The sequence below is a fragment of the Eupeodes corollae genome, chromosome 2 (genome assembly GCF_945859685.1).
Source record: "Eupeodes corollae chromosome 2, idEupCoro1.1, whole genome shotgun sequence".
Classification (NCBI taxonomy): domain Eukaryota; kingdom Metazoa; phylum Arthropoda; class Insecta; order Diptera; family Syrphidae; genus Eupeodes; species Eupeodes corollae.
This window is the reverse complement of record NC_079148.1, coordinates 26,150,314-26,171,451: the sequence shown is the minus strand read 5'-3', so window position 1 is coordinate 26,171,451 and position 21,138 is coordinate 26,150,314. Positions and strand designations below refer to the sequence as shown.

Genomic DNA, 21,138 nt, shown 5'->3' with positions numbered 1-21,138 from the left:
TGCATATTCGTGTCTGCGATTTATTTATTAAATGTTTGATTTTTTTTTTATTTTAAGTAGAAAATTGATTGAGGGGTTGTAAGAGATTTGTTTGTTTCCTTTTTTATTGTTAAATTCAATATTTAACGAAGTTCTAGAGTTTTTTGAAGTGTGTTTTTGTATTCTTATTTATTACGAACCAGGAGTTGTTTTTTCTCGAAACCACACAAAATGTGTGCATATTTATTTTCATGAAATCCCATTCAGCTTAAAAATGCCAAAAAGTGTGTGTAACATTTTAAATTAAAAATACATTTGAAATTAAGATTTTGTGACGTAGGTGACACTAACTAATTTGAGATAACTGCACAACATCTCTTAATTGTTATGAAAATTAGGACTTCAGTAATTTAAACAAAAAAAAAGTTAATAATAATCTACGAGTACATGTATGAATCTCTTGTATAGTTTTGGTTGTGACACATTCTTTTTACGAAGGTTGTTTTATTAACTTCCATAGGAAGTTATTGTAATGTGTCCGATTTGTCAAACTGAAAATTTTGACATTTCTCGACGTTTCAAGGACCCTAGAGTCGAAATAAAAGATTTTTAGAAAGATGTTCGTACGTCCGTACGTTCGGGACGTTTTTTTCATCGTCCATAGCTCAAGAACCAGAAGAGATATCGATTTCAAATAAATTTTGTTATGCAGATAATAAGGCCGAAAGATGCACAAAGGGCTCTCAAGAAAATTGAGTGGTTGGTTTTTTTACCATAGCAGTTTGAGAAAAGGTTAACACTTGAATTAAATTTTATATAATATATTGTAACGTGATATCAAAGAAGTATATTTTTTGAAAAAAATCCATTTCACGGTTTTTTTTTTATTAATAAAAAAAAAAACTGGAAAAAAAATGTGTCACCTCCAAAATTTTACGACTAAAATTTGATTATGAATTTTGTGCAACGAAAAATAATGTTACTGACATCTGATAAAAATTTGAGAAAAAACAATTTTTTTGACAATTTTCTTATAAAAAATAAAAAATCTAAAAAAAACAATCAATGTTGGTAAAAATTGAATATCGATTCAAATATCTTTTCAAAACCTTGGAATTTAGGCTTCAAATTTATTTTATCTTATAAGAAATATTGTTTTCAACGTTCTGCAAAATGTTGAGAAAAATCGAATTGATAGTTTTTTTACAAAAAATAAAAACCTACAAAAAAAAATTAATAAAAGTTGGTAAAAATTGATTTTTGACTCAAATATCTTTTCAAAAATTTGACATATTGGGTTTAATTTACTGTTATCTTTTAAAAAATATTGTTGTCAACATTCAGTAAAATTTTGTAAAAAATCGAATTGACAGTTTTTTTTACAAAAAAATAAAAACCGAAAAAAAATTAACAAAACTTGGTAAAAATTGTTTTTCGATTCAAATATCTTTTCAAAACTTTGACATAATAGTTTCCTACTGATTTTTACTCATAAGAAATATTGTTTTCAACATTAGGATAAATTTTGAGAAAAATCGAATTGACAGTTTTTTTTTACAAAAAATAAAAACCTAACAAAAAATGTATGAAAGTTGGTAAAAATTGATTTCCGAATCAAATATCTTTTCGAAAATTGTAGATATTGGATTTAAACTACTTTTATCTTTCCAAAAATATTGCTGTTAACATTCAGTAAAATTTTGAAAAAAATCGAATTGACAGTTTTTGTAAAAAAAAAAAAATAAAAACCTAAAAAACTTTAACACAAGTTTGTAAAAATTGAATTTCGACTCAAATATCTTTTCAAAAATTTAAACTATTGACTTCAAACTAATTTTATCTTATAAGAAATATTGTTTTCAAAATTCGATTAAATTTTGAAAAAAATCGAATTGACAGTTTTTTTTACAAAAAATTAAAAACCGAAAAAAAAATTAACAAAAGTTGGTAAAAAATGATTTTCGACTCAAATATCTTTTCAAAAATTTGAAATATTGGCTGTAAACTTATTTTATTTCACAGAAAATATTGTTTTCGATATTCAGTAATTTTTATATAAACATCCAACAGTACGTTAAAGAGATGAGATTGTAAAAGTAAATCGATGATTTCAAGTCATTTAAGACTATTTCACCCAATTCACTAAATTTATAAACTTAAAAAAAACCTTGTTACAGGAGTGACATACAATTAAAGGTAACGATTCTGGTTCAGGTCAGGTTTTATTAAAGTTTTGTTCTGATAATTTATTACAATATTTTTTTTCGAATAATATAAAGTTGCAATTTTTAATATTATTTAAATTTGATTGACACTTTTTTGTTACGTATGTGACACAAATGACAAAAAAAGGTTATTTATTGATAGTAAATCTTTATCAAGTTAAATTACGTCTCATTTTCTTCGAATGAGTGGACAAATTAAATATTTATAAAATTTCTCTCCACGATCTTTTATTTCAAACAATTATGTGATCATGTTAAAATTTCTATCCTAATTCGTAACATTAAAAAATCACACGTTAACTTCATGACGAAATAATTGAAGACTCAAATCTAGTGTGTGCCGGAAGAACATTAAAAATCTCGCTTTTAAATAATATACACATCATATACAAACATTATGTTGGTAGCAGGTAATAAGCCTTCAATCTTCCTTCTACCTAACCTCACTTAATCTTAAAACTCTCACTAAGCCTTCTTAATCCAATTTTAATAACCCTTTCACATGAATGTATATGGATGGATATACACGAGTATTTATACCTATCTTCATGTGGCTTGATTACTCTTTGTTTAAAAATGTTTTTTAATGCTGTTTTATTTTTGGATTTTAATAACAAACAAGCAGTTTTATGAACCACAACAAACTACATTATACGTGTACCTCTATCTATATGTGTATGAGCTTGTTGATGGCTTGGTTTGAAGAAATGTGGCTCCCTCGGGGTACACTTTCAGTACCACCCATTTATTATAATATCGATGTTTACCGCCCATTTTTTTGTTACATTATTTTTAATCCTCATTTCTTATAACAGCGATACCGTCACAGACACAACCTCACTTACACAGGGTGGATCAAAAGTGACTCTTAAATTTATAGTGAAAATTGCTGAGCTAAATGTGGATCATAATATCTCTTAAATGAGCACAAACTTCAAGTTGAAAGAAACGGTCTCTTTCCAAAACGTTTTTCATAGCACTTCGTAGGACATCTGGGTTATACTCTCTGAAGCCCTTTGGCTTATGTTAAGCGGCCCATAGACACCACACTTGTGCGCACACCGGTGTACTGAAAATGCTGTGGCATTCCGCCACACTACACATCAAACATACACACATTAGTTGTGAAGGAGATTTCAATGAGAAAAGATCAGAATGAGTGACGTTGAAGCTTTCACGCTAATTGTAATAGCTTCTTGTTTAAATGAAAATAAAAAGAATTTGGTCGAATAATTGTTTTTTTATTTTTGCCAACTCCCCACATCTATTGTTCCCTGGCTTTCAAAGTCTTTATATTTTTTTAGCAAAATTTCCCAAGCTTTTTTTTCTGACAGATTTCTGGAAGTTCTCTATACAAATCTATAAAAGATCTCCAGAACTCACAATCATTTTATTAAAATAACTTGCGACGCACCACACTCAACAACGATTCACATGCAACTGAAAGGAAATGTGCGCGTGCATCCCCATACACATCACACTGATTGAGACACTGACTTACACTGAAAATCGGTGTCAACACCAGCCCACACACAGCACACATTTCCGCACACCGACACAAGTGTGCGCACAAGTGTGGTGTCTATGGGCCGCTTTAGTAAATTTCCTAAGTTTGTTTCATAAGAACCTTAAAACAAATTAAAAACATTAGAGTTATGATTTTTTTCTTTAGAAACTTTTGACACACCCTGTACCATATGGAAGAGTTATAAAATGTTATGCATAATCGGTTCGTACACATGCAATGCACATTTATTAACAACCCAGTCATCATAATAATAATCGTCCTCGTCTTTATCGTCTTTATCGTCTTCTACGTCGCCGTCGTCAACGTGTCGTCCTGGTTATGGTAGTCCTCCTTGAATGGTGGTCGTATATAGTTGTTGGTCGTTTTGTTAGGGACTGGGACTTAATGAAAACCAAGTGTGAGTTGTTAAGATATGACATGCGATTTTAACATTTCAATTAAAGTTTACTCCTTCTTTCTTCCTGCTCCTGCTCCTGCTTTGCTGCATCTGCTTCTGCATATATAGGTACGTCTTGTTTTAATATGGATTCTATCATCTCTCGCTTTTATGGAACTAGGAGGTGTACGAACACTGTACAGAGCTTAACTACACCTCCTATATGTACTTGAATGCCTCCACGCTCGTCCTAATCTTCATATTCTTCTTCTTGACTGTGGCTTTTTATGTTATTTCTGTGTAGTTAGAGTTTAATGAGGGTAATGTGTTTTCAAGTGATTAACACCGGAGGCAAAATTAGCATTTAACATGCCAGTGAGTGGAGTTGTATAGTTTTGTTGTTGTTTTTGTTTGCTGTGTTGCATGTGGATCATCCATTAGAAGACGAGAAAAGTTTTTGTTTGTTTTTAATTTTTTTTTTTTGTTTTTGCTTTCTTCAAACTCAACTCCCGGCATCAACGTCGTCGTCGTTGCCGTTGTCGTCGTCATCATCATCACCAGCACCACAATCATCACCATCACCACCATGATTACCACAACTCGAGTTGAGTCGACTCAACTCGTACTCGACTCAACTCTACACTACTTAGCTGTCAATTTTATTTAGCAACAGTTTTTGCTTAACGTCATTTTGGCATCCTCGCCACAATTTCAGACTGAAACTTATACAAACTGTATTTATACACAACATGTTCCATTGGGAAAGTTGAATGTTTTGTGAAGCTTAAGGGGGTATACCCATGAGGAGTGTGTGTGTTCTGTTTTCTTCTGATGTGATATGGGTTTACACGACGCGACGCGACGACACGAAGTATGTTATGTTAGGTTTTCCAGTTTTAGGTAGCTATATAAATTTGGATTTGTATATAGAGTGAAATTTGTTGCAGCAACATGCAAATTAGTATTAAGAAGGTGTTGAATTTGGCAGAAATCAATTTCGTGATTTTCTTTTTTTAGTTTGACACTTAGATATTTATTTTATGATGTTTGAATGAGTGAAATTTATTTGTTGTGAAAGTATCGTCATCGCACTTAAAAAAAAACTGTAAAAACTACTGATTTATTTATTTAAGATAAAATCTTCACTGCTTTTGATGACAAATCGTGGAGAGACTGCCTGTGATTTCCATTGGTACACTTTTACTCATGGTTGCTTTGAGACAAATGCATATTGGTTGTGCTAAATAAAAAGTAAAGTTTTCGATCAACGTTAACTCTAAGAGAAACGAAATAGTACATTTTTGTTTGCTGATTATATGTCACCACAGTGCGTTGACAGTTGTTCAAAAGAAAGTTAAAAATTTTGTACATGTAGCAGCTAAAAAAGATTGATTTTTTGTCGCAATGTTTTATGAATTTTCCTTCGAAAAATCATAGATTTTGTTTAATTGTTTCAGTGCGTTTTATTAGAACTTCTTCTTTTAGTAGTTTATGACAAAAATTGGTCAGATACCTTTTTTGACAATTAATGTTATTTGTGCAATTTATATGTTATTTCTTTCTAGAATTTATATTCAGAAACTTCAGAATTGAACTTAAAACTTAGCGAATTCGCTAATTTCGTATTAGGAATAGCGATTCGCTTTAAATGTCAACATTTTAACGAATTTAGTTATCGACGAATTACAAATAGCGAGAGTTCTCTAATTTAACCGCTCAAACTGTCAAATCCTATCGAATCAAAATATTTAGTGATAACGTTAATGAATTACAAATTGGCGTGTGTTTAAAAATTTCTATCGATAATTTGTTATTATTTGTTTTGCTTGTTTTAATTAAAAATGTGTTATACAAGAAAAAGGTAGTTTGTGAATTAATATGAAATGCTTTGGAAATATCAAAGCTTACAAGCATTGCGTTTAAGCTGTAAAAACCCTTTCGATTTAAGAAGTGATGTTGCAACTGATTTATACAAATAATTCCGATATGTGTTCCGTCCACACATCCAACCATACCAGGCAGCCTGGACCTTCTATAAAAGTAGATTCTCGCATCTTGTTTTTCCCTTTGTGACATTTCTATCTGTATCCAAGCTGGACAAAGTTTGGTTTCTAGCACTTGAAGAACTTCGTTCAAAACGATTGACACCGTTTGGTGTCATTACCAACACAGTTTTGGTAGCTTTCACTTCCAAGAAATCGCAGCATACAAGCTAGTTTTAAATAAGAGGTGGAATGGAACGTGTACTGGTTGATGTGAATGTATCACTTATTTCGTTAAGCACATATTTAAATGCATCCTTATTTAGGCGAAAATATAAAACAAACCTAACAAAACAAAGAACATTAATCTTTTTGTAGAAATAGATATTTTTTGAAAACTTACAAATGATCTGGGAGTTCTAAGGGATTGGATTTATCTCGAATGTTTCTCTTAATTCTAACCATCGTAATATTATCTTTCCTCGTACTTTCAGAATCAGTTTCTTCAAAAAACAAATCGACGTTGTTTAACATCATAATTAATTTTTAATAAACAAGTGGCAATTTATTGAAGAACGCTAATCACAATATGAGAAAACAAATTTAACAATAATTAAAGCAATTGACATTATTTGGCATTTAACATATGTTCTTTCAATGCAATTATTTTTGGAAGCTCGCTTACGATAATACCGATATTACCGAAGTTCGCTAAAACATTCGCTTTTAGTCGAACGTTTGGCCTATATTTGACATGGAGTGTTTATTGTTGATCGATATTTTTAAATTAATAATCGGTACCTACTTTGACGTATTGTGAATCGATTTTAAAGGACATTAAACATTTTTAATCCACTTCCGCTTATCGTCGAGAATTCCAAAAATTTTATCAGAATATTTATTTAACTTTTGCAGTTGTAAAGAGAATATATGACAAAATTGAGAAAAACTATATTAATTTTGATAATGGCAAATTGACAGCTGTCAAAGATGGAAACACCATTTTATTTAAAGCTTGATAGTTTTGTTTGGGTACTGTCAAAAAAAGGTTAGGCGGTAGAACTCTAACCGAAAATTTTCCATCACTTGAACACCGACAATTAGTGTTTCTTGTCTTTCGGTATTTAATCGATATTTCTATCGAAATAACTATAAAACTGGAACTTCTGGAAGCGTCACTTTGTTTATCCTTGAATTTAATTTCGATCATCAAGTACTGAGATATTTCTTACTACGGCACATGAAGAATGTGGAATGCTTGTTTATACCTAACATTCACCAAATTTTCAACATTGTTTATTTAAAGGTATCCGATTGGCTTCGGAAGGGGATACAGTATTTATTATAACTATAAGGCAACCCTGTTCTTGACTATAATGTTTGTTTGTTTTTTTTTTTCTTCAGAAACAAAACTCAAGGGCCACTCAGAAACAAACTTGAGAATTACTTATATCTTTTCTCTTTTTGGAATTGGAATTTCCAGAGTTATTAACACACAATAAAATAAAAAAAAAACAAACAACTAAATTGATATCAATCAAAGCACTCGAAAAAAAGCAATCGTATACCTATTATTATTTATTAACCCTGTTATAAGTGTCTATATTATATTCAATACACATCTGTGTATATATTCATTATATTTGTGGATATAAATCAACAAGTTGTGCTATTATAATAATTAAACACTTTTGCTGACATTAATTCCACTGATTAACAATGCTTTTTCATCAATTTTAACGAACTACAATTTTAATGACAAATTACTGAGTTGTTAGCAACAAACAAGTCAAGCCAAGCCAACCCATAAGCCAAGCCAACTCAAGCCAACAAGTCAAGTAACACAACAACCATACAATACATATACAACACACAACGAAACACCACCAGTTAATGACTTACACAGAAATCCATTAAAACGAGAGCTCGCTCTCTTGTTGCAATTATTCAATTGCTTGGCTGCTAATTGGCGTGGAATTGTATACAATTACCACCCTCTCCTTTTTGTGTTAAAAGCCATAAACACTATATTCTATCTTTCTGTATATACCTACTTCACATTGAAATAGAGAGAGAGATATATATTTAAACATTTACATAGTATAATATTACGGTATCTATGAAGTATACATTTATATTTTATATGCAACTCGTTATAACAATAATGTCAAACGTCACATTACACTTATAGGAGTTGATGTATCGTTTTTTCATATACATATGCATACATGCGACTTTACGACCTATACATAAAAGATCACCATCGTCAGTTTACATGTACAGTATAAAGTTGAAGTTTAAATGACATTGCGTGCACTATTTGTTTCATGCAAGATTTCAATTGACAGATATGAAGGTTTGAACAAACAACAGCGAAAAATAAAAACAAGAGATTAATGTCATAATAATGATTAACTTGCTGCTAGTTTTATTAATGATGGTTGTTTTGTTTTTTTTTTTTCTCCTTTTTCTTAATCAATGATGTGTTTTTATTCGTGTAATGTCATTTTATATATACAAAGTTTCATTAAATTATGAGTGCAATATGTTATTATTTCTTGTCCTAGATAACAACGAAAATGTAAAGAAAAATCGCGTGACCAATGTTAATAGAAAATGAAGTTGTATACCTAATAAAATTTGTTAAGGCTTTTCATGTGCACACGTGTACAGTACCTTGTAGGTAAGTATTTACACTTAGAGTCAACAAACTTCTACCTCTGAGAAAATTCTACAATTTGATGTTATGAAATGTCATAATTTGTTAAACACTAAAATGCAAACTGAGCCGCCTAAAAACTTAATTCCAAAAAAGATGGATAACAGTGCAGGAAACCAGCTTCAAAAAGTTGACGGTAGAAAAAGTTACTCAAGCTAAGTACAGACCTGTCACTAAAAAAATATCTGTCAGAAGATGGTTTTTTTATGTGACAACATTGGCAGAAACGTCACTTTCCGCCATTAAGAAACGACAACATAAGTGACGTTTAAAACTGACAGGACTCGTTATATCGGGGTTTCTTACAGGTAGTTGACAACTTTGAATTTAAAGTGTGAACACACCCTTTCACTAACAATTTAAATGTCACTGTCTATTTATTCAGTAAACTCAATATTTTCATCATATTTTGTAATGTTGTTGTGAGAAAACGGGTCAGTCTAACGGTCGAAAATATCACTGCCGTTCAGGCGTACTATCCAAATCAGTAATTTCTACGGCGCCGTTCTTAAAAATCGCTTAGGCGACATTATGACGTATTTCAAGTAAAAATCTTGGTTTACATCCATTCTCAATAATTTAAACCGATGGACCATATGAAGCGAGTGACTTACGTTATCCGTTTAGGCAAATTGTCAAGTCATTTTAAAAAACATGTAATATGTCTGTAGGCACTGAACAAAACGGTTAATAAGTGTTGCCCACTAGTATAACGATGTAATGAACTTTTTACACTGTCTTTTTCGCCCAAACATTTTTTTTCAAAAAACGTACTGTTTAGGCTACACAGCAATAGCATTAAATTTAAAAAAAGAGGCTAACTTCCCATCCCGTCTGTCGATTTGTCTTGCTTAAAAGTTTGGTACTCGTATCAATTTTTACCAAATTTGCGTACTATTTTTTTTAGATTTAATTTTTTATGAAAAAGCGGACTGTTGGATTTTTGTATAAAAATTACTGAATATCAAAAACAATATTTTCTGTTTAATAAAATAAGTTTGAAGCCAATATTTTTTATTTTTGAAAAGATATTTGAGTCGAAAGTAAATTTTTACCAACTTTTGTTAAATTAATTTAGCTTTTTAATTTTTTGTACAAAAACTGTCAATTCGATTTTTTCAAAATTTTATCGAATGTTGAAAACAATATTTCTTATAAGATAAAATTAGTTTGAAGCCAATATTTTTAATTTTTGAAAAGATATTTGAGTCGAAAATCAATTTTTACCAAGTTTTAGTATTTTTTTTTTAGTTTTATTTTTTGTAAAAAAAACTGTCAATTCGATTTTTCTCAAAATATGTCCTAATGTTGAAAACAACATTTCTTAGAAGATAAAATTAGTTTGGAGCCAATATTTCAAATTTTTGAAAAGATATTTGAGTCGAAAATCAATTTTTACCAACTTTTATAAAATTTTTTTTAGGTTTTTTATTTTTTGTAAAAAAAACTGTCAATTCGATTTTTCTCAAAATTTGTTCTAATGTTGAAAACAATATTTCTTATAAGTAAAATTAGTTAGTAGCTATCTGAAATTTTTGAAAAGATATTTGAGTCGAAAATCAATTTTTACCAACTTTTTTTTAAATATTTTTTCGGTTTTTAATTTTTGGTTAAAAGAAAAAACTGTCAATTCGATTTTTCTCAAAATTTTATCAGATGTTCAAAACATTATTCTTTGGAATTTTGGAGTTGACAATTTTTTTAAGTTTTTTTGATTTATAAAAAAACCCTTAAATGGATTTTTTTCAAAAAATATACTTCTTTGATATCACGATACAATATATTATGTACAATATAATTCAAGTCTCTAGCGTTTTTGGTTCGTAAGTTATTTAGGGTTAACCAAAATGTTCACCTTTTTTCAAACTACCCACGCAATTTTCTTGAGAGCCTGCATCTTTCTGCCTTATTATTTGTATAACAAAATTTATTTGAAATCGATATCTCTTCTGGTTCTTGAGCTATGGACGCCGAAAAAAACGTGGCGGACGTACGGAAATCTTTTATTTCGACTCCAGGTACCTTGAAACGTCGAGAAATGTCAAAATTTTCAATTTGACAAATCGGACCCATTACAATAACTTCCTATGGGAAGTTAAAAAGCTTTTAAAATTTCCCAAAATTTTTCAAGCGTAAAGCGACTCGTTACATTTCGCTGCTGTATAATTATCATTTTCTGTCAAAATTTCGAGTTTGAAACAACTGTCACTGTCAAAATAACAAATGATATAAAAAGAAATCAATAGATGGCTCTGTTTATATTAATTTTCTGCATAGGCGAAAAATTGAAGTATTTGACAATGAAATTGTAAAACAAGCTGTGAACAGACAATAATTCATTGAAAGGTTTTTCATTGTCGACTCATTGACAGCGAATGTCAAAAAATTATCAAAATCCTGACAAAAAACACTGCTGATCACTTATTCAAGAGTTCCCTCTTCAAACCTTTAAAATTCAGAGTGAAAACCACCTAGGAAATCAATAAAACAACTCACAAAATTATTACATCATCCACGTGATGTCTTTTTTCCTCAAAAGAGTTTTATTATACCACCACCGTGCCTCATAAGCCTTTTATAAACTCTTCTAATACCACAATCAATCAAAACTTCCATCAAGGATGCAATAAAATATACAATCTTATGTGTGTTTTACAATGTACAACAATATTCTATAAATTATCACTTAATCAGTCCTCGAAATCTAACTAAAGCTTTTCAAAAAAAAGACTTAAATTAAAATGTGTGATGTGATTTAATATTTTCATTCTGTTTTTTTTTGTTGTTAATTTATTAAATAACAACACAATATAAATTTTCAAGAAGTCCAATAAAATGTTTATATTATGGGAAAACCTCTAACAAATACTCCGCATAATAATGTACTTATCATCATAATCATATTATCTAAAATAAAATAAGAGCTTAAATTTGTTTATAGGGCAAAATAAATTACCCTGAAAACGCGCCCATTCCTATAATAAAACAAAAAAAAAATTATATATTAAATCAAAATACACAAAGTAAAACATTATTCATTATACCTAGAAATTAATTTACCACAAAACAAATTACAATTTATTAAATTGTTATTTGTGTTATCAGATCGGAAAGACAAGAATTAATAAAACAAAAAAAAATAATAGAAAAACAAATTAAAATAGAAATAAACTAATAATCAAATAATCACGGCAATCGCTGTTGTAATAAATTAATCAGAATCGCTTAACCTATGTTTGTAAATTGTATATTTATATATACAAAAGCTGTCTGGTCGTCGTCGGTCGTCCGTCGCGTCAATTTTGCTTGTTAGGTTAGCTAGTTTGACATTTGCCGCGTGAGTTATAATTTGTTTAATTCTCTCGCTCTGTTTAATGTTTAACCGCCTCCATTTCCATTTTTGTTGAACTTGATGAAGGCGACTCACTACACTAATGATAAATGGGAGGCCTTAAAAAAATCGACTGCCTGAAGGCGGCAAAACAACAATCACACCACTTCACATCAACCGCCATTATTATACTATATAAATTATATACATTACTCGTATAACAAAACTATAAGTTAAAATTTCCATGTTAATAAATTAACCAGCGCGCTTTAAACTTAATAAATAAATGTATTGTGGTCACTACTGTTTTATTAATGTCTGATTCGATTATATAAATGCACATTTATAAATCTATGACAGATAGACAACTTGGTTTACCAAACCACTACCGACACACTGTTGAAACAATGGGACAAAGTAACACAGAATTTGGAAAATTTATTTTATAGAAGAAAAAATAGGGTAAAATCATCAAACTTTCCTCTGAACTATAAATTTGAATTTTTCCATTCTTTTGTTTTTAAATAAAAACCGTCAATATTGTTGTCAAACTATTTAATCGATGGATTAAGAAGTAAATAATATTGTCAAACTATTTAATCGGTGGATTAAGAACTCAACTCGACTGAGTTTCAACCCAAGTTCACGATTCAATTTTTAAGTAGAAGCCTCCTATTAAATACCAGAATCTTGGCCTTACTTTATAGTATACCAAAATCCCAGTTCACATCATACAGAATCTCAAACGGGCTTCAATGTGAAAAGAAACTCTAAAGACGGTACAATTAACTCCAATGGCAGAACTCTGATAGATTTCTTCGAAAACTTTGGTTTCTTTGTTTTAAATGGGTTTCTTTGTTTTAAATGGAGTTTCCAAAGGAGATGATAAAGGCGAACTCACTCTCAGCGCTTATGTGCTGTGTCTGGTCTATGGATAGAAACCGCATTTGACTTCGAAGTGTTTGCAGCTCCATTTTCTGCTCATCTACCAATTGCAGTGAAATAATCAGTTTTGAAAATATAATACTTCAAAAACCCTCACTTAAGTTACGCAAATCAAAATGGATGTAGAACAGACGTGTACTTTATCAACATCGTCTTAATAGAAATATTAATATGCTCCCTTTAATACAATCATCAAGATCAATTGATAAAATCTCGGAAAGTATAATAGACGCAAAAAAACTTCAGCTTCATATTCACTCACCAAAACCCAAAAAGCTGCAATAGATTTGATAAATCCTTGTTGTTTTTAAAGCTTTTCAGATCAACCAACGTTGATTTCTTCAAAACTCAGTATCTGCCCTGTAACTCGCAACACAAAGAACTATGTACAACGAAAAAGATCGATTATCTGAAACTTGTTGCTCATAAACTTATCTTTTGTAAGGACTTGAAAGAATTTTGGAGCAATATAAGGGAACTAGGAGGACGCTCTCAAAAAATTGCAAACAATAACTTTATATGAGAAGACAGTCTTGCAAATCATTTTAGAAAGCTGTTAGCAACTAAAGATACTAGCCTAGAAACTAGACTGACCAATTTCACTGAACGAACTGCAAACAGTTTTGGATAAAATGAAAAATAACAAGGCACCTGGTGTCGACGGAATCCCTTCTGAATTTTATAAATTCGCCACTTTACAGTTCAAAAACTACCTGGTACCTCAGTTCCGACCTGTTTTAATAAAGCGATTATCTCCCTCTATGAAGAGGGAGACGATCGTTGCTGAGAGTTATCGGAGCGAAATTTTTTTAGCTCAATTCTCTATGAGAGGCTTATCAGATGAATTGAGTCAACAAACCGCTTAAGTATTTTTCAAGCAGGGTTTCGGTCAGGATTCTCTACTGTGGATCATATCTTCGCGCTGTCTAGTATTGCATCAAAGAATTTGGAGAATTCTAAAAGGCTCTACGTTTGCTTCGTAGATTTTAAAGCGGCCTTTGACACGGTAAATAGGCAAGGATTGATTTACAAGCTATCGTCTATATAGGTGCATCTAGAAAATGTCTCCTATTATACTCCAAATTCCTGGATTCAACAACATCGGCAGTTTAGAATGGAAGCAACTTATCGGAATGGTTTGAGACGTCTACCGGTGTTCCCCAAGGATGCATTCTCAGCCCAATTTTGTTTGCCCTTTATATCGATGCTATTACTGACATTCTTCCGGGAAGTGTATTTTTTGCGGGCTCCTTAGTCAAAGTCTTACTGTATGCTGATGACCTAGTGCTATTAGCTGATACACCATGTGCTCTGCAACTGCAAATCAACAGACTTTAAGACTATTGTTCAACTTGGAGCCTAAAACTCAATACAAGTAAAACTAAAAAGCTATGATTTTTGAATCTAGACACCGAAGAAGGCTACCGGAGGAGTCATGGACCATCAACAATGAGCGCATCGATGTAGTAAAGGAGTTAAAGTACCTGGGAGTGTTGATAACATCTAACCTTTACTGGATTAAACATACAAAGGAGAAAGGTTTTTCAGCAACAGCAACATTGATGTAGCATCGAAGTACCGAGTGTTCAAAGCAAAATCTTAAATCGCATGCCAAATATCTGACTACAGTAGTGAAAAGAGAAAACGGACAACATAAGTCAATTCTGCTTAGGCAACTTCGAAGAAAAGCAACACCTTTAAAAGAAGGAACCATAACGTTATTGAATGGCAGAATTTACTTGATGACCTGATTGCTAAAACTGATATTTCTATATATTTACGACATCTAGAAAGGGCATCCTCTTCAGAAAGTAGAAACATTTACAGGAACCTGAACCACCAATAGTCATCTGATATGAGTTATTTTTTTTGTAATACCAGTGGCATGATGGTTAGTGCGTTGGACTGTCATGCCAGAGGTCTTGGGTTCGATCCCTACCTATGCCATCTAAAGTGTTTTCACGGGTACTGCCTCTTGCGAGGAATTGACAAATTCTCTAAGAGTAACTCTTGTCATGAAAAAGTGCTTTCTCAAATTAGCCGTTCGGATTCGGCATATAAACTGTAGGTCCCCTGCATTCCTGACAACATTACTCGCACACAGGAATGGTTGAGACTTGTAAGTCACTAGGCCCTAGTTCTCAAACGGACTGTTGCGCCACCCAATTTATTTATTTATATGAGTTTTTTTTGCAAGGAACTGACTGCAGAAGATATCGGTATCATCTTTAGAGCTAGAGTCGAGATATTTAATCTAAACTTTGTGCCTTATACATAGATCCGATTTATCAAAAATCTCAGCTAGACTGCTGGAATATGTGCGTTATTTAAAATTTTAATCTCTGGATTAATTCAATTCTTTTAAGAAATAGAATCCACAGATTGAGTAACCCAACAACTTATCGATGGATCAACTGGATTTCAACCACAGTAAGCGTTGTTTAACTTCGGGCTAAATTTCTAAAATAATTCAAACTAAATTAAATCACTGGAAAAAATTAGTCTTAACACAATAAAAATGATTTTGTATCAACAAGAAAGCACATCTTTTCCCACTGTACTTTAGCTCTGACAGTCAGTCAGAGGAATTATGGCGGCGGCGGCAACAGCTCTGGCCGGTGAAAAACTGACAGGGTGGCGGCTATTAACACAGAAAAATAAAATTAACAAATAAAAATAAAAGAATAACACTATTGTATGTTAATTGTGTGATTTAATCGCGGGGCGAACAAATTTATTCTGTTTTTATTTTTTTTATTCTGTTGTTTTGTTGTATTTTATTATTGCGAGAAAAGGCAGAAAACTAATAACGCAATTAATTAGCTAGAATGTTTTTGATGGCAATGTTTATAAATATGTACATAAAATACAAATATATATATTTTTGTAGAGAGGTAGGTTTTTAGGTATAGAAATAAAAATTTATGATTACGAATGGATTTGAGAAGCTACAAAATTAAAAAAAAAAAAAACGAATAAATTCAAAGAGTCATTAAGGCTAAGCGAGTGGTAATCAAGCTGGGACAAGGTTAGCATGTTAAACTGTCCGACTTAATTAAGTTAACTGACTTAATGCGAAAAGATGTATATACATAATAATAATATACTTAATTATTCAAATGTGATAATATTATACTGTAGAGGTTTGTTGGTTGAATACCAAAAGAGCTTAAGTTTTTTTGTTTGTCAATGAAATTTATGATTGTCATAAAGTTTCATGGAGTTAGACTGAAATATTTTTAAAATACAAAATTAAGCCAATAAATTGAGATCAAGTAAATTTTTCCATAACATAAAAAAGTGGTAGGTATAAAATAGGTAAAAGTTTTGTTTGAACTTTGTCATCATCTCTTACCTTGACGCGACGTGAAGATAAATATAAACTATACCTTTACCTACCTGAGTGCTTTTTTAAGCCACATATTTAAAAGGGTAAATATAGTTTACCCGCCACTGATGTTTAACCGAAAATGTTTATCTTTACAGAATAAATACAAATTTATATCTTGGGTAAATTAAGTTTTAATGGAATTTTTTTTTTAGAAATTTAGTTGTCTTTCCACTTAATCCTATTTTAAAATGGGTTAACAAAGGCATTAAAAGTTTTCATTTTTGAATACCTCTTTCTTTGGTCAGTTGTCACTTTTGCAGCTGTCATCTTGTAACATTTGACATGTGAAAACAGCACCATTACTAATTGCATTGAACAATTCACCACACTTTCAAATCTTAAAATTCACCACAAAAATGGTGAGAATTTATTTTTATTGATTTTGTATGGCAGGAATTAAAAGTTATTAATGTTAACGGCTAAGCGTCACATAAGCAACGAATCAGTTGCAATTTTGTAGCTGTCATCTGGTAACATTTGACATGTAAAAACAATACACCACATTGAAATTGTTAAAATTCACCACAAAAATGGTGAGAATTTATTTGTAATGATTTTGTATGGCAGAAATTAAAAGATATTAATGTTAACGGCAAAGTGTCACTTAAGCAACGAATCAGTTGCAATTTTGTAGCTGTCATCTTCTAACATTTAACATGTAAAAACAATACACCACACTTTAAAAACTCATTGAAATTGTTAAAATTCACCACAAAAATGGTAAGAATTTATTTTTAATGATTTTGTAAAGCAGGAATAAAAAGTTATTAATGTTAACGCAATTTTGACGGAAAACTTCTTGAAAGTGGTTGCTTCTCGAAAATTTGATCACAATTGAACACCGAGATGTTCTGATTTAACACCTTTAGACTTTTTTCTTTTAGGCAACTTCTAAGATTAAAGTCTCTTAAAATCTCAAATTGTTATGTTATTGAAGGGAAGGGAGATAAAATTTAGCACATTTTTGTTTTACTTTTCACGTCAACATCGAAAAGTTTATTAATGCGTTCGAAAAAATATGATTTGCCAAGTCCTTCAAAATAAGCAAAATTGCCGACTTCGCCTGTTTATCTTCGGTTAATCTTTTTTAACAAAGTTCTTTCATCAGATTTTGAAATAAAATATAATCATAAGGGTTGTAGGTGAAACTCCAACAATTTCTGCAAGTTTTTTCTTCTTTAGTCGGGAATCTTCCAAAACAAAGCGGGGGTCTTCTTCTATGGGCTCTTTCAGCATCAGGTCCTCTAACCCCGTACGGGGCATAGGGCGTCAACAAAACGTCTCCATCCTTCTCGATCTGCAGCTAGATACCTTAAGAGTGGCCACGTCTTTCCCTGGGAGTTAGCTTCCGATAGCACTGTAGATTTCCATGTTGTTCTTGGTCTTCCAACCCGTCGAGACCCGTGAGGATTCATATCATCGTTTGGTTTCCTCAATGTGTGACCAATCCATTGCTATTTGCGCTTTCTGATGTCGATCTTCAAGCTCCTCTGACCTGTCCCACGCCACAATTATTGGTTATATATTGCTTTCTGGCCAGCGAATTTTAAGGATGTGACGCAGACAGCGGTTCACAAAAGCCTGCGATTTTCTCGACATGGTGGCCGAGACTTTCCATGTTTCACAAGCATATGATAGCACGGATTTCACATTGGATTCGAAGAATCTCAGTTGAGTGCGTAAGGAGACTTGACTGGAATTCCAAATTTGGGACAGAGCACCAAAGGCAACGTGAGCTTTATTTATTCTGCTTTTTATGTCCTGAGCCGTACCATCATTTGCTGATACAATACTTCCGAGGTAAATAAATTTTTCTACCTCTTCAACAGGAGTGTCATGCAGAGTAATACGATGTTGTGTTGGGGGGCCTGTTAGCATTATTTTTGTCTTTTTGCTATTTACTTTAAGACCGCACGATTCTCCTTGCACCCGTAAAGTTGGACACATTTCGTTCTGCCCACTGACGTTATTTGCCATGAGACATATATCGTCGGCATAGTCTAAATGGCTAAGCCTTTTAAACTTTATCCATTGAATACCTTGCCTCTCAGTTGTACCGAAGCTGGCCGTCAGAACATCATCTATCGCCAGCAGATCGGCATTTCTTATATTTCGGACATTACACATAGACTTCCTCCATCGCTGATGAATCATGATGTGACCAATTTGATTTTCGGTATGACCATCTGGATGCACCCAAGTGACTTTGTTGCACGTCTTATGTTTAAATACGGTCCCACCAATTACAAGACGATTTGCGTTACAAAAGTCGACCAACATGTGACCATTTTCATTACGTGACCCCAAGTCATTTTTTCCCATAACTGGTTCAAGACCGTAATTGTCTGCACCGACTTGAGCGTTGAGGTATCCCATGACGATTATAATATCGGCTCTCGGAACACTGCTGTAAACCGAGGTAAGATGAGTGTAGAACGCGGTTTTGTCTTCTTCGGTCGCTTCATTTGTGGGGGCATAACACTGAACGATTGTGATGTTGCGAATTTTTGAGCGAAACCTTGCAGTCATTATTCTTTTAGATATTGGCGCCCAGAAAATAAGACTGCGCCTAGCTACTTCGTTCAACATATTTTCAACATCATGCAGCCTTTGGCCACGCTCTCTTTCATCCTCTCCAGAATACAGCATTATCGTTTGTCCAGTGTCAGATCGGTATTCAACTCTTCCTCTCCATTTTGTTTCACTAATGCCCAGGATACTGATCTTAAGACGAAGCATTTCGCGCTCTAGCTGTTCGTATCTTCCTTCTCCATACAAGGATCGAACGTTCCAAGCTCCTATTTTTGTACGTATACCACAGCCAAAAGTATCCATTGCATTTCTTGAAAGACTTCTACTAATTTTTGACGATTCATTTATTATTATGGCGTCTTGATTGACGCTGTTGGCCTTCTTCAAAAGCTCATCCACCACCAGACTTCCATGCCGTTGACCGCAAACTGCAGTTCCTCCTCCTTAATGGAGATTTTCTTCAACCCAGGGACAAGTCAGTGCCCCGTACAGCAAAGCTGGGTTGGCTGCTTATTCCGGCAGTTGTTCAGTCCCCTTGTGCGTAAGTGTTACCTGCTCTCTACCGTGAGGAGGTGCACATAGGTATTTTCCTTTCATTGAGCCTAGGGCCACCGAAGTAGCGTTCCTTAGAGCTCTCCAGTACTTTAAAGAACAAATAATAGTTTTTTCAAGGTAAGAGTCCCCGTAAACAGCTGACATCTCTTTCAAAATGATTTGAGTCGGTTTACCCTCAAGGCTGCTGCAACTACTCCATTCCGCGAATTTTTTGACCCACCTTCGTAAATTATAACAACCAAAATTAATGCACAAAATAAAAATACCATCCCCGCTTTCACATGAACACAAATACACTCTTTAAGCAATGGCATGCCATCAGGTTCACGTTTAAGTCCCTTTTTCTTTTCTACACAATTTGATTATGAAAATTAGAGGGAAAAAACTCAGAAGCTTGTAAGTTCAAGTAATTAATTCTGTTCTCAAGCAATTCTACCAACTAGAATAAACTCACTCGTGAAAATTTTAGCGTCATTCAAAATCATAAGTGTGACAGCTGTCAAATATGCATTTTTGGATTTTGAAGTACAATCATTCTTCCTGTTGTTCACCATAATGCTGGGTATTTGTTCATTATTTATTAAAACTCAGTGAAATATGGACAAATGTTCAAAGCATTTTGTAATATATTTCTCAAGAAAACCATATTTACAGTGTAAACATTTAAGTTTTTACCTATAGAAAAAAATATACCAATTCATGTTCATTGAGCTATAAAAAAAGGACAGAGACGTGATACAATGACGTATACAAATCTTTCACGTTTTGTCGGTAGTTAGGTAAGGTAGTTTTACCTACTTACGATCAAGAACCACATAGAGCTTATATTAAACAAAACTTAACGCTATATATTATGTAGGTACTCAAATTTTCCTGTTGCAATTCAAAAGTCGTAAAAAAAATCAAAATCACCAGAGTCGTAAACCTTCATATGCTCCGATTTGGTAAAACTTCTTTGTTGTTCATTTTTTTACGACATACCTTAAAAAAAACAGTGGTCTTGAATAAAAAAAAAAAAACGTCGTAAAATTTTAATTTATTTATTCTACCTTCATAAATATCTATAGGTATTTACTACCCAACAAAAAAACAACAACTCTACAAGAGATTACATAACTCATAAAATAACAGAAAAAAAGATACAAACAGTTAACGACTTAATAAACTCCGAAAATGCAACAAAAAAAAATAATAATATTGCGATGAAGCAGAAGACGCCGAAGGTTTTGGTTGGATGATGATGATGGAACATGAGACCTCCAAAAAAAATATGCCAGGACACAGGATAAAAACCATACAGTAGCACTTTTATATATTTTATTCTTCATACATATATATGAAGCTTGAGGGTTTCTTTTCTTAAACTTTTTTTTTTCCTGACTTGTTTCAACAAAATACCAATAAAATTACATTCATTGCTCATGAATATTTGATAGACTACTCACTTGTATATCCATCGGCAGGAACAGCGGGGGCGCAACACAGTGGGGGTATGTTAACTTTCTTTTGTGTTCTTAGCTTCTTTTGTTAATACACTCCCAATTTCCTCTATTGCCAAATCGATTGAGCGTCTTT

General features: G+C 32.3%; 1 protein-coding gene and 1 long non-coding RNA gene across 7 annotated transcripts in view; both read left to right on the top strand.

Moving 5' to 3' along the window:
• Positions 1-21,138, top strand: part of LOC129945348 (probable serine/threonine-protein kinase DDB_G0267686) — a 367,717-nt gene that overhangs the window by 227,602 nt on the left and 118,977 nt on the right. The gene's annotated exons all lie outside the window — the stretch shown is intronic.
• Positions 1-21,138, top strand: part of LOC129945349 (uncharacterized) — a 121,798-nt gene that overhangs the window by 30,962 nt on the left and 69,698 nt on the right. The gene's annotated exons all lie outside the window — the stretch shown is intronic.